Source organism: Canis lupus, chromosome 11 (genome assembly GCF_003254725.2).
Source record: "Canis lupus dingo isolate Sandy chromosome 11, ASM325472v2, whole genome shotgun sequence".
In the NCBI taxonomy this organism is placed as follows: Eukaryota; Metazoa; Chordata; class Mammalia; order Carnivora; family Canidae; genus Canis; species Canis lupus.
This window is the reverse complement of record NC_064253.1, coordinates 56,027,907-56,041,966: the sequence shown is the minus strand read 5'-3', so window position 1 is coordinate 56,041,966 and position 14,060 is coordinate 56,027,907. Positions and strand designations below refer to the sequence as shown.

The 14,060-nt window shown below is 45.4% G+C and overlaps 1 long non-coding RNA gene across 2 annotated transcripts in view; it reads right to left on the bottom strand.

Moving 5' to 3' along the window:
• Positions 1–2,882: 2,882 nt before the first annotated feature.
• The window catches only part of LOC112650259 (uncharacterized), a 28,723-nt gene continuing 17,545 nt past the window's right edge, over positions 2,883–14,060 (bottom strand). Inside the window, exons 3-5 of one of the 2 annotated variants that reach the window (XR_003130060.3) lie at positions 9,498–9,627; positions 7,324–7,831; positions 2,883–3,235 (exon numbers count right to left, since the gene is read on the bottom strand). This is a non-coding gene — a long non-coding RNA (uncharacterized LOC112650259). The remainder of the gene's footprint in view (positions 3,236–7,323; positions 7,832–9,497; positions 9,628–14,060) is intronic. The other variant, XR_007414094.1, reaches the window with a different exon arrangement.

The following is a 14,060-nucleotide window of genomic DNA, read 5'->3' as shown; positions in this document are numbered from 1 at the left end:
CATTTGTGTCAAGCCCCCGGTGTCTATTTTTAGCCTCATCTTGAATCAGGGTTATACACACAGTCTCAGTGAGGCACTGCCAAGCCTCGGAGAAGACTGTCATCGTGCAACTGAGAATTCTCTCTCTTTATGAGACTAGAGCCCTGATGGTATAGTTAATTCGTTGATAATTTCATTGACAACCATTGTCTTTGGAGAGCACACCAACATACATTGCATTGTTCACGTGATCAAAAAGCCGTACTTTTTTTTTTTTTAAAGCAAATATTTCAGAGATAACTGCAATTTATTTGGCCCTGTTGTTGCATTTCTTTCTTTTTATTTAAGGTACTGAAAACCTGGAACATGGAAATGCCCTGGAATTCTATCGATCCCCGAGTGTCCCTGGTGCCCCCCACCCCCCAGGAGCCCAGTTTTCTGGGAAGCAGAATCAGATGGAGAAATTGTGCTTCTTGCCTTCTGTCCAGATCTTGGTTAGCAGCACAGCTCCCAGCTCAGTCTCCAGTCAGAGCTTCTGCCCACAGCGCCGCTGCCTTCATCTGCTCTTCTTCATCTCTCTTGGACTGTTATTGAAACATTCTGTCACCAGTTTCTTCCCGTGCACTCCATTTTCCACACTGCTCTTACAGTGAAAGCTCTATAAAAAGCACATCTGATCACGCCCTCCCCGGCTGCAAACCCTCTTCCTTACCTCAGTTCCTCTCCCAGCTTGGTTGGGGTGGGGGTCTCTGGTGCCATCATTGCCCGACATGACTTGTCTTGCATGGCAATGCCCGCGGAGGACAGTACCCTTTGGCCCCAGAGAAGAGAGGCACCCAAGGCTACTCTCTTGGGGCGGGGGGGTTGAAGGGAGAGCCCTTCCCCCCACCTTACCCCTGAAGCTTCACCAGACCCATCAGCCAGACAGTGTGGTCATGGTATGAGGCTCTTTCCCAGATCCAGCAAGGGACTTCCAGCATCGAGGCACAAGATGCAGATACTTAGTCACTTTTGCCCACACAAGAAAAGGCCCAAGGTCCTCCGAAAGATGTCTGACTTTCTGCCAATGGGTTCCTCTCTCTCTTGAGTTCTCTTTCCCCATGTGGTTTTCTCTTCAATTCTCAAGTGTAGTGACCTCCCTGCAGACCTTTGCCCAAGGGGCAGTTCTCCCCCTTTGATTTTGCAAAGTGAGTGACGCCCTCAGGTTTCAGTGGGTCCCAGAGTAAGAGGTGAGGGTGGTGAGGGTGGCTTTCATCCCCCGGGTGGCTGAGTCCCTTCATATTAGTACAGTAGCATATCTCGGCCTTAGCCCTTTTAGAAACCTAGGTATCCTTACTATTGTGTCTGGTTTCGACTAAAAAGCCTGGCTTTCCTTGAAGAGAAGCCAGGCTTAGCTGTAAGTGGCTGCTTTCTTTACCACTCGTGAAGGGTAGCATGGCTTGGATCCATAGCTGATAGAAAGCGGAAATGGAGGGGCTGCTGGTTTCCTGCCACAGTGAACAGCTGGCTATCTGTATTAGCTTCTGAGGGCTGCTGTGACAAGTTACCACACACTAGGTGGCTTAGAACACCAGAGACATGATCTCATACAGTTTGGGAAGCCAGAAATCACTGAAATCAAGGCTGACCGGGACATCCCTCTGAGGGCTCTAGGAGAGGATCCTTCTGTGCCTCTTCCAGCTTCTTATGGCTCCACGTGTTCCTTGGGCATGGCACTATCCCTCTGATCTCTCCCTGCTGCTTCATATGGCCTTCTCCTCTCTGAGGCAATCCGTTCTCTCCTATCTCATATCTCCCTCTGTCTTTTTCCCTCGTAAGGGTACCCATCATAATAATTATTCAGGATAATCCAGGAAGAACTCATCTTGAGATCCTTAACTTAATTCCATCAGCAGAGATCCCTTTTCTAAATAAGAATCATATTCATGGATTCCAAATGTTAGGACACACACATATCATTTGGGGAGCCACCAGTCAAGTCCTTTGTGCCTTTACATCGGTTCTTATCCCTCTACCCTTGATCCTTGATGGTGCATCACCATCTTTCCACCTGCTTACCATTATCATTTTCCTCACTTTGCAAACTCGTTTTATCCTTAAAGTATGAGCTCCAACATCACCTTGTACCTAAAACCTTCCTTGACCCCCAGCAGGCACAGTCTCGTGTTCTGTCCTCTGGAACTCTGGGACATGTTGCTCACTTGCCTGGAAGGTAACTGCCAGCCTCAGTCTGGGAAATGAATCCTCTCAGACAGGCAAGTGCACAGTGCCAGGCAGGAGAGAGCCAGACTGGGAAGGAGGGGACAGAGGGCAGCCAAGGAGCTTACTCTGCAGCTATTCTCACCCCCATTTCGAACACCAGCCAGCAGCTGCTTCTCAGAGAGGTCAAATGCACCAGAGAAGGAGGAGGCAGTTGAAGCTATAGAGATCATGGGAAAATCCTACCCTCTCTGAATCTCTCCTCTTTTTCATATAAGCTCACATATTGCTGATATGGAAACAACTCAAGAGTCCATCAGAGGGTGACTGGATAAAGAAAATGTGAGTTACACACACACACACACACACACACACACACAGGACTTTTATTCAGACATAGAAAAGAAGGAAATCTTTCCATTTGGGATAACAAGGATAAGCCTGAAGGACATGATCCTAAGAAAAAAACCCAGGCACAGAGAGACAATGTGTGGTGTCATTTCCATGTAGACTCTAAAAGAAGTTGAACTCACAGAAACAGAACAAAATGGCAGTAGGCCAGGGGCTAGGGTTTGAGGGAAAGAGAGACAGTGGTCAATACTGGTTTGCAACCTTAGGAGATCCCCAGATGAAATTTGAAACTGGCCCCAGTACACAGAGGACAGGGAGGTCGCTGGAGAAATAGGCATGCTATTCTAGTTTGGTAGGTGGCAGTTTTATTAAGCAAGGGAACTTACACACGAGGCTTGTGTTGGATGGCTACAAGACGAGTAGATCTCCACACCAGCCCACTAGAATCTGAAAAGTTTACATAGAGGCCTTAACAAGGTTCAGTCAGAAACACTGTCCAGATGGTCTCAGCAACACATTGCTCTCTCAAGGCTGTGACCTTGGAAATGGTCAGTGTGTGGGAACTGTGGGCAGAATGTACATTCCAAGGATGGGGAGAGGTAAAGAGCCTCCAGTTACCCATGTCCGTTACCAGTGGTCATATCCTCTCAATGACTTCCTTCAACAGTCAAAGGGTACAAACTTCCAGTTATAAGATGATCAAGATCTGCAGATTAAAAAAAATTTTTTTTTTTAATTTTAGAGAGAGAACAGGGGGAGGAGCAGGGGGCAGGGAGAAGGACAAGCAGACTCCGTGTTGAGCACTGAGCCCTGAGTGGGGCTGGATCTCATGACCCCAAGATCACAACTTTGAGATCATGACCTGAGCTGAAATCAAGAGTCACACACTTAACCGACTGAGCCACTCACGCACCCCCCATGAAGATCTGGGGATTTGACATACAGCATGGTGACCGTGATTGATAACACTGTATTGTATACTTGCAATTTGCTATGGGAGTAAGTCTCAAGTGTTCTTTCCACACACAAAAAGAGTGGCAACAAAGTGAGGTGGTGGCTATGTTAAGTAGCTTGACCCTGGTAATCATTTCACAGCATATACATTTATCATACCATCACACTATACTCCTTAAACATATACAGTTTTTATTTGCCAATTATATCTCAATAAAGTGAAGGGAAAGAAGAGGTTCCTTTAAGAGGAATAAGGTCTTTCCCTTCCCACCAAAGATAAGACAGGAGAGATAATCATCCCCTCTGTGCATAGTTTCCATCTGTGCCTTCTCTACTTAGCTGTGAGGGAGGTAGAGAGCAGAAGGGCTTTTGAAAGACAGCTGTGGCCAAGGGACAGACCACAGACACCAGAGACATCCAGAATGATGACCAGTCCTGTTCACCCTCAGCTCTCAGGGCCTATAGGAAAGAAGCAACTTGCTGCTGAAGAGTGGTTGGTGAATTAGGCAACACCAGTTTCAAGACTGAGCTCTGTCCCGACTGCCCATGACCTTCCCTTCTCCGGGCATCACGTCCCTCCCTTGGAAAATGAGACAGTGGATTAGGTGAGCTGTGAGTGCTCAGTGGTTCTAGGAGCAGCTCTCATCAAGGACCACTTTGTTCTCTGGAGATTGACTGGAACATTTCTGCAAGGCTGTCTCAGTGCGTGAATCTAGAAGACCACAATACAGGAAATCTCCACTGCCCACACATTTTTGAGAATCCCTGGAGAGTTAACAAACACTTGATGGATACAAGGGCAGTTCCAGGCTCTGAAAGGCACTAAGGACAAAGAGACTCTTCTGGCTCTCAAAGGACTTATGAACTAATGTAGGGGCACATATCCTTACAAGTTACCATAATATTGGTCAGACAGTGATGCATCCTATGATAGAGCAAGGTAAGGGAAATCCAGGAAGACTTCAGGGAGGAGATGACGTTGTAGTGGTGTTTAAGTGTGAGGAGGAACTAGGCAAGCAGCAAAGGCGAAAGGGAAGGAAGGGCATCCAGGTGGAGTGATTAGTCTTGATAGAATTCTGGCATTTTAGAGTCAATGGGCTGATGGGCTTACGTATAAATGATGCTAAGAAAGGAGCCCCGAGAGATAGGTTGGAGTCTGAATCAATTATAATGCATTTCATTGCCTCTAATCAAAATCAGTTCAAACTTGCTTAAACATTAAAAGCAATTTGTTTGTTTAGGGAACTGGAGATTACAGGAGTAGGACAGATTTCAGAATTGGCTTATTTCAGTGGCCCAAGAATGTTCTTAAAGTCTGTCTTCTCTCATCTTTCTCCTTGCTTCTGCAGGATCAGCTTCATTTTAGGCTGGTACCACTCTAGCCAAAAGACGGTTGTCAACTAACTCCTCCCAGGGTTATGTTCTTCCTTGGGGATAAGCCTTCGGTCCAAGAATAGAGAGAGAAGATTATTTCTGGGAGCTCTCTTGGAAGATTAAGGTAGTTTCTTTTATAGAAGCCTCAAGCAAATGTCTACTTTCATTTTACCAAACCTGCATCGGGTGGGTCATATATTCATTCCTGAATTTATATCCGTGACTGGAAGAAGGGGCTATGCTCATTGCCATAGGCCAATCACAAGCATGATCCATAGGTTGAGACTAGAGGCAGCTTCCTCCAAATCCAGGGCACTACAAGGTTAATAACAGTCAGGGTAGTCCAAAAGAAGGGGGAATAGATGCTGGAAGGTGCCATAGACACAGTAGATTCCACAGACTCCTCTGCCGTTAGGGGATCTACATGTGGCTAATGATCTGCCAACAGGAGGCTGAAATGAACAATGGGAGTATTGACTGTGTGGACAGTTTGGCTCTTGTGACAAGCATGGTGCTGGGGACATCTGCTTCTTCTGGGGTAACTGTGGTGGAGCTACTAGGTCCGTTCATACTAGAACGGTCCTACAGAACAATGGGGAGTTTCTCCGGACAACGTGGCTCCTGCATTTGTTATATCTGATTATGATGGGATCCAAGTCTGGTTTTGGGCCTTCCTGGAGATTCTGTGAGATACTTATTATCCTCTCATAAATCCCCTTTCTGTTCACATAAAGTGAATTCCATTCGCAACTAAGAACTCTGACAATTACTGACTTCCTCTATGGAGTTAGATTTCAGGAAGTTACTTTTATGGAAAGGAATGTAGCCTTTATCCTTTTATGTATAGGACAAGAACCATTGATGAGTTTCAAATGGGAAAGTGGTATTGATAGGACAAGATCTTATTCCCCTTTCCGAGCCACCATTCCAGTGAAACTGTTCCTCTTAAGGTCACCAGTGACTTCCATTTTGCCAAATCCATGGATCATTTCTCTCTGTGTCTCTTTCTCTCTCTTTTTTAAAATACACCATTTAACAAAATCTGACACAGCTACTTGCTCCCTTTTTCTTGATCATTTTCTTCTGGCTTATTATGTGACACTTTCCTTGTTTTCCTCCCACCACACTGGCCATTCTCTCTTACAATAGTAAGATCACTTTTCCACCATTGAACGAACCTCTGGACATTGGAGTGCCCCAGAGCTCTTCTTTTCCCTCTTTATCTCCTCCCTAGGAATTCCATGGCTTGAAATAACAGGGATATATGCCAGGGACCCTTAAATGTATACAGTTAGCCTACACTTTCTAAGTGTGGATTTGACTTGATATTTCACTTGAATGTCTAGTGGGTACTTAACATGTAACCTATTCAAAGAAAAATACTTGTTTTTCTCCCAGCTCAGTTGTCTTCCTTGCTCCCTTTCAAAATGGCACCACCATCCTCTCAGTTGCTGGAGCCCTAAGGCCAGAATCATCCTCATCAAAGGATGATTCCCCATGTCAAATCCATTGGAAAATACTGTGAGCACTACCTCCAAAATGTGTCTTGAACCCACCCATCTATTCTCTTCTCCCTCGGGCACCCCGGTGTCTACTTCATTTCTCCTGCCTCAGCTCCAACCACTTTTCCCTTCTTTCATACTACCTGCTAGCCTCCTGGGCTTTCTTCATGCTCTTCAGAGAGTCACAGTCATTCCTATCTTCTGGATCTCTTCTTTCCTTTGTCTGGAATGCTCTTCTCTCAGGTCTTGGTGCAATCTGCTCTCTCTTGCCTCTAAGGATGTGTCTCTCCACCTAAGTATCCCCCTGCCCGTGCCACTTCCTATCCCAAGACCTCTTCCTATGACTAAGCAGTTATGTGAGGTTAATCCTGTTCATTTGCCCTAAGTCATGTTGTCACCTCTGTCTGGACAAACACAAGTACTTGCCTGCCTTGATTACTTAACATACCTAGAAAAGTGCCTGACACTTAATTGCAGCTGAGTATGTATTTGTGGGATAAATGGGCATTTGATTTAGAAAACTCACTCTGATGACAGTTTGAAAAATAGCCTTGAAGGGAAGAAATTTATGCTTTAGAGGGGCACCTGAGTGGTTCAGTGGGTTAAGCATCTGCCTTTGGCTCAGGTCATGATCCCAGAATCCCAGGATTGAGCCCCACATCAGGCTCCTGCTCAGTGGAGAGTCTGCTTCTCCCTCTCCCTCTGCCCCTACCTCTGCTCCTACTCTCTCTCTCTCTCTCTCTCTCAAATACATAAATGAGATCTTTATAAAAAAAAAAAGAAGAAAGAAAGAAAGAAAGAAAGAAAGAGAAAGAAAGAAAGAAAGAAAGAAAGAAAGAAAGAAAGAAAGAAAGAAAGAAAGAAAGAAAGAAGAAAGAATTCCATGCCTTAGAAAGTCCTCTCTGGCTGCAATGTGCAGTATGTATTGGACTTGGAAACCTCATAGTCTCTTGGATCAACAAACCTTATAGGATGTTAGGCGAGGTGAATTCAATATGATTAAGCTCAGAAATGACTTGGGAGATTTCTTCATTGGTTTCAACAGGTGGGCTTCTTTTTCTGTGCCGTTGCCTTTAAGTTGAGTAGTTAAAGTGTGGCCAAAATAGCTTTCTGTATTTGGGTTGCTGACACCACAAGTGTGTGAAAGTGGAATTAGATACTTTTCCCGTGGCAGCTCCTGACCCACAAATCATGGACAATCGTTGCGGGGACAGAGCCATTCTCTGAGAGCGTCGTCTGGCAGCGGAGAAGCGAGGGGAATGAGCCTGCAGTGGGGTGCGCTTCGCTCCGAGAGTCAGAGGTCCTTTTGGCTGGCCTAGTGGTGGATCATGTGGGGACAATTCTTTTCTTTCCATCTCTTCATTACCGCACAAAAGAGCACACAGATCTTCACAGAAAAGGGGTTAGCCAGGCTCCGTAACTCTAGGATTCTTCTTTTTCTCTTTACCCCAGAGCCTGAGTTCTCTTGCATTCTTTTCAAAGCACAGTGGAAACAGAAAGGATGCTTAGAAAAGCGGATAAAAAGAAGACAGAATAGAAATCTCCTAAACCTGCCAAATTCTTTCCCTGAATCCCATGTCATGCACAATTTATATTCCGTAAAAAAATTTTTTTGCAAGACAAATAAAAAGCCATCCCAATGGCAATTAGCCCCTTTCCTTATTATTTTTAAAATAGACTTTATGGAGTGATTTACATTCTTAGGGCCCCTCTTCCATTGTGCAGACTGAGAAATTGTAAACCTCGTAATTGGGAGAGCTGGGAGATGTGAAAGAGTGGGAAAACCAGACTCAAGCTGCTGGCAGAGACCCCGCAGATCCACATGGAAGCTGAGTTTTGCCAGTCTGCACGGACAGTCCCTTCTAAAAGGCATATGATGTTCTACTTGGCAGCACCACATAGTAGAAAAGTGTGGAATTAGAAGATGGGAAGTCTGGACTGCCGTCCTCACTACTTGGGTGACCTTGGACTAGCTCTTGAGGATTTCTGAGGCCTGGCTTCCCTGGGATGCCGTGGAAGCCATGCTACGTCCTAGCCTGTGTGCAGGAAGGTTCTGAGAATTTAATGGATCTGTGAGAGCGCTCAGGAAATGGGGAAGACCTTGTGTCTCTTAGTCATTATTTTCAAGTTTGTCAACTCAAAGTCATAATCTAGAACAGATAAATCTATTCACAGTGAATGTTCATTCATTAGACAGGCTGATTGATGATGAGTTGGGATTCTGGATTCAGACCAGAAGACAGGAATAAACCCACTCTTGATATTTTAGAGCCTCTCCAACTTAATATGACTGAGTTTGTGCATTGAGTATAGAGCTTGAGTATTAGATAGGTCTAAACATGGCTCTTAAGGTTCAGTGAGGGGCAGCCCGGGTGGCTCAGCAGTTTAGCGCTGCCTTCAGCCCAGGGTGTGATCCAGGAGACCCGGGATCGAGTCCCACATCGGGATCCCTGCATACAGCCTGCTTCTCCCTCTGCCTGTGTCTCTGCCTCTCTCTCTCTCTGTGTCTCTCATGAATAAATAAATAAAATCTTTAAAAAGAAAAAAAGGTTCAGTGAGAAGAGATGGTTTTATCCATTCAGCATTTGCTCAGTAAATATTTTGGGTGCAAGTAAAGTGTTTGTAACAGTGCTCGGCACATATCAAGTGTTTGATAAACTGCCACTGTTATTACTGTCATTATCCCGGGCTAAGCTCTGGGGCTACCGATAGGCAAAGCCAGTGTCTCTGCCCTCAAGGAACCCTTGAATCTAGCAGGTAGTAGGGGAGACAGATTTGTGAGCTGAAAACTACAAGAAGATGAAGCCAGCCTGTATTTGAATTCTGCTCCATTATTTATTAGGGGTGTGAACTTGGGCAAGTTGACTTAACCTTATTTCCCTTGTCTGTAAAATGGGAGAATAGCATTGATGTTAATAGATCACTGAGTAAGTGAAATTACATAATTATTCATTCATTTACTCATCAAAGGTTTATTGAGTGTCATAGTTGGCAGTGATGACCCCTCTGTCCACCACAGGTTTCCGTGGCCTGATCCCCAGAACCCATGAGTGTGTTAGGTTACTTGACAAAGGGGAGTTAAGGTTGTAGATGGAATTAAGGTTGCTAATCAGCTGACCTTAAAATAGGAAGACTAACCTGGATTAATGGCATGGGCCCTGGGTAGTCACAAAAATCCTCAGAAGAAGAAGGTGGCAGGAGAGGATATTTGAAGATGTTTCACTGTTGGCTTTGCAGATGGAAAAACAGGACCATGAACCACAGAAAACTGGAAAAGGGAAGGAAATGTATTTTTCCCCTAGAGCCTTCGGAAGGAATACAGCCCAGCCTACTCCTTAATTTTAGCTTAGTGAGATCCATTTTAAACTTCTGACCTCCAGAGCTGCACAGTAATAAATTTGTGCTGTTTAAGCCACTCAATTTATGGTAATTTATTACAACAGCCATAGGAAACTGATACAAATGTCTACTATGTGCCACCAGACTCTGTTCTAGATGCAGGAGCTAAGCAGGCACACATACAACCACATGCTTGTGCGCTCATACATCCCCTGGTCTTCTGGAACTTAACTTCTAGGACAATAGACAAATAGACAAATTAATAAGTGTCAGAGCCTGATAAATGCTATGAAGAAAAACTAAAGCAGGGTAAGGGAGCTGGAGAACAAAGGGGATGTTGTTTGCATAAGAGTGGTCAGAAGGCCTTTGCAGTGAGATGGCATTTGAGCAGAAACATGGATGAGAGAAGGACTTGACCCACATGGATATTTATGGGGAAGAGCAACCTGGAGCAAGAACTCCTTTCTGAGAGTCATTCCTATGAGGGATGCAGCTATGAGATTTCAGCACCTGGGAGATGAACACTTCAATCTGGAAGGGGGATCTAATTAATGCATCACAGCACCCACCACAGGGGCTGTTATAATAGTCTGTTCCAGAGGTGACAATAATTTGTATGAGGATGCTTGCAAGGGAGAAGGCAAGAAATAATAATTTTAAATTAGAGCTCATAGATTTGCAAATGGATTTGCTAGAATGGAAAGAGAGACGTCAAGGCTGACTCTAAGCGGTGGAATGGGGTTGCCACTTGCTGAAATGGGGAAGACTGGCTAAGGGGCAAGTTTTGGGGAGAATAGTCAGAGTTTAGTTTTAGACACATTAAATTCGAGATATATGAGCATCTCTAAGTAGGGAAATGTTGAGTTCAGAGGAGACATCGGGGCTGCAGATCTAACTTGGGGAGAAATCCATGGAACTGAACTTCATCACTTTACGGGGTGGAGGTAGGCAAGGTAGAGATCCACGATTGAGTCCTGGGGCACTCCATCAATGAAAGATTGGAAAGATGAGAGAAAGGTCCTGCAAAAGCACAGGGCCCTGGCATGTGGTAAGTGCCCAGGGGAGGGTAGCTGGCTGCTATGGACTGAATTGTGTTCCCCTAAAATTCATTTGTTAAAGTACTAACCCACAATGTGACTATATTTGGAGATTCAGTTTTTAGGAAGGAATTAAAGTTAAATAAGGTAATAAAGGTGGGGCCCTGGTCTAATAGGATCGGTGACCTTATAAGAAGAACAGAGCACTTTCTCTCTCTCTCTCTCTCTCTCTCTGTCCCTCCTTCAGCTGTATGAGGACTTAGGATACATAAGCAAGCTAGGAAGAGGATTCTCACCAGGAATGAATCAGCTGACACTTTGAGCTTGGATTTCCAGCCTTCAGAACTGTGGGAAGATGCATTTCCTGTGTTTAAGCCCCCCAAGCTGTGAGACTGTGTTAGGGCTGCCCAAGCAGGCTAAGACACTTGACAAAAGGCAGGGATGGTTTAGGCCAGAAAGAATTAAGAAAGCCGGGAGGACATGATATGTCCCCAACTTTCTAACTGACTCATGTTCATCTGTGTCCTTCTCTGGGCCTGTTTCCTCCTTTGCAAATTAGGGGCTCCATTCAGTTCTCGCACTCTATAAGCTATGTTTTAGAAATGGAATTGTTAGGGCAGCCTGGGTGGCTCAGTGGTTTAGTGCTGCTTTCAGTCCAGGGCATGATCCCGGAGACCTGGGATCGAGTCCCACGTCGGGCTCCCTGCCGGGAGCCTGCTTCTCCCTCTGCCTCTCTCTCTCTGTGTCTCTCATGAATAAATAAATAAAATCTTAAAAAAAAAAATAAAAACAGAATTGTTAGAAAACATTGTCATTACATTCATGTGGATAAAAAAAGATATTAATTTTATTTTTTATTGTGGTAAAGCTATACATAACATAAAATTAACCATTTTAACCACTGCCACTCTCCAGGACTTCTTCATCTTTCCAACTGAAACTCTGTTCCCATTAAATAATCACTTCCCTCCTCTCCTCCCAGCCCCTGACTCCACCACTCCACTTCCTGTGAATTCTACGACTCTAGGTAACACAGATAAGGGAATCCTATGGTATTTGTGCTTCCATGTCTGGCTCCTGCCACTTAGCATAATGTCTTCCTCTGTGTTGTAGCATGGGTCAGGATTTCATTCCTTTTTAAGGCTAAATAATATTAGTCATGTGGATTTGAAATCACAAGACCTACATCCAAATTCTAATTCTTCTCCTTATGAGCTCATGTGACCTTGAGTGTGCCCTCAGCTTTCTCATTTCCTCATCCTTAAATAGTGAAAATAGTACCTACCTCATGGACATGTTGGGTGGAGAATTTGATATAATGGATGTGAAACCTCTTTAAAAAGATTATGATGCTATGGCTATTTTTAGCTATAAAGAGGCCACTAGGTTGGCTGCCAGGGGTTGAGTCTTCTCTCTTGGCCACCCTAATGACATCTTTCCAAGCAATTCTTTGGCCCAGCTGCAGAGCTGATCCAATTCACTTATCATGGCCGTCAAATAAATGGACTTGGTTGTTTTCCTGTCAGCCTCTCTATGTGTCCCATCAGCACAGCCGAAGATAAGGAGCCTCTGTCTCTGACCCAGACGATTTGGACCTGGGTGCCGCCATTGTGTGCCAGGGAAAGTACAAGCCCGAGGGCTAGAGAAAACCGTCTTCCCTTTGGCTTTTTTTGCCACATTCTAAAGCAACATCCGGCTCCCTGTTTCTGGGCCTGGCTCCGGGAAGTCAATCCACCAGATCATGGGAGGTGAATTAGGGCAGCATGGCCTGGGAGTCTGGGGCATGAGGGCCGGACTGGGTCTCTTGTGGATGTACTCTGACTAGGGGTGATGCACTTCCCCAGTCTAGGCTGGTCACCCTCCTCTGTGTGCTGAGAGGTAGGACTTGACAGCCTCCGAGGTCAAGCTTGGTTCTGGCCTTCTGTGAATCATGAATCATTTAAGAATGCAATCTCACTCTCTGTCGAAGACTCTCCATCTTTCCTTCACCCTCACTCTTTGTGCACTCCACTTGTCCCCAGGAGCTGCTCATTTCAATTTCAGCTTTAAACTTCAACCCTACCCCAAGCACTGAGCCTATTATTTCCCTCCTTCCTCTTCATTTTGAGTCGCTTCTGGTCCTGTTTTCTGCCATCTAGAGGAGCTAGCTTTAGAAACCCCTGGTTTCCTAATGCATGCTGGAAGATTAATGACAGATTATGGCTTCAATTCTCATTCCACTTGCATTTTGGGAGAAGAGCGATACTCCAACTTCAGAAAAATGGCCCTCTCACAGTAGAGTCTAGACTTAGGCTGAGGAGATAGGCTCAAAAAGTAGACAGGGGGCTGCGTTATAAAGGCTTCCAAAGAGAAGGTAAGAGGTTTGGGCTCTATCCAATGGCTGCAGGGCGCCACCGAGGGTTGGTAAGCTGTATCTGAGCTGTATCTTCCAGGATCATTCAGGCAGCTTTTTGAAGACTGAGGTGGAAGGAAGCAGAGGCAGGCAGGAGAGTGAATCCAGCATCGCGGTGAGAGAGACAAGGAGAGTGGCAGCAGAAATGGAAGGCAAGAGCCTGACCTGAGAGGTTAGAGAACAGACTGGACTTGGCATGGTGGATGTGGAGATGAGATAGGGAGGAGTTGAGAATGACACTGAAAAGTGAAAGGCTGATGCAGTTTTGTCTGTAGTAGATAGGAAAACAGCTGCCCTGCCATCTTCCTCCAGCCCACCATGCTGTAGCCACAGCCATATCTGCTCCTGCCTCAGGGCTTTTGCCCTGGTGGGTCTCTGTGCCCAGTTTTACCTTAAACATTGCCTCTTTCGAGAAGTTTCCTTGATTGCCCAGTCTAAAGCTGTCTCCTGCCCTCTCATCTCCCATCTTGGGTCTTTATTCCCCTTGCTCTTTATCTCCAGCTGATGTGAGTTCATTCATCCATGCACTTCCTTCCACTATAATTTAAGTCCAACTTGTGTAGGGGTCCTAACTGTCTCACGCATGAGTGTATCTCTGGTACCTAGAAATAGGGCTTGGCTCAGAGCGGGTGCCTAGTAATTATAAGAGTTTAATGAACTGGAAGGGGAAGGAGGAAAGCAGGATGGAAGGAAGAAAGGAAGGAAAGAAGGAAGGCAGGATGGAAGGAAAGAAGAAAGGCAGGAAGGCAGGATTGAAGGAAGGAAGGATGGAAAGAAGGATGGAAGGAAGGAAGGCTGGCAGGAAGGAAAGGAGAAGGAAGGAAAGGAGGAAGGCAGGCAGGCAGGCCAGACAGGAAGGAAAGAAAGGAGGGAGAGAGGAAGGAAGGAAGGAAGGAAGGAAGGAAGGAAGGAAGGACAGACAGGAGGGAGGAG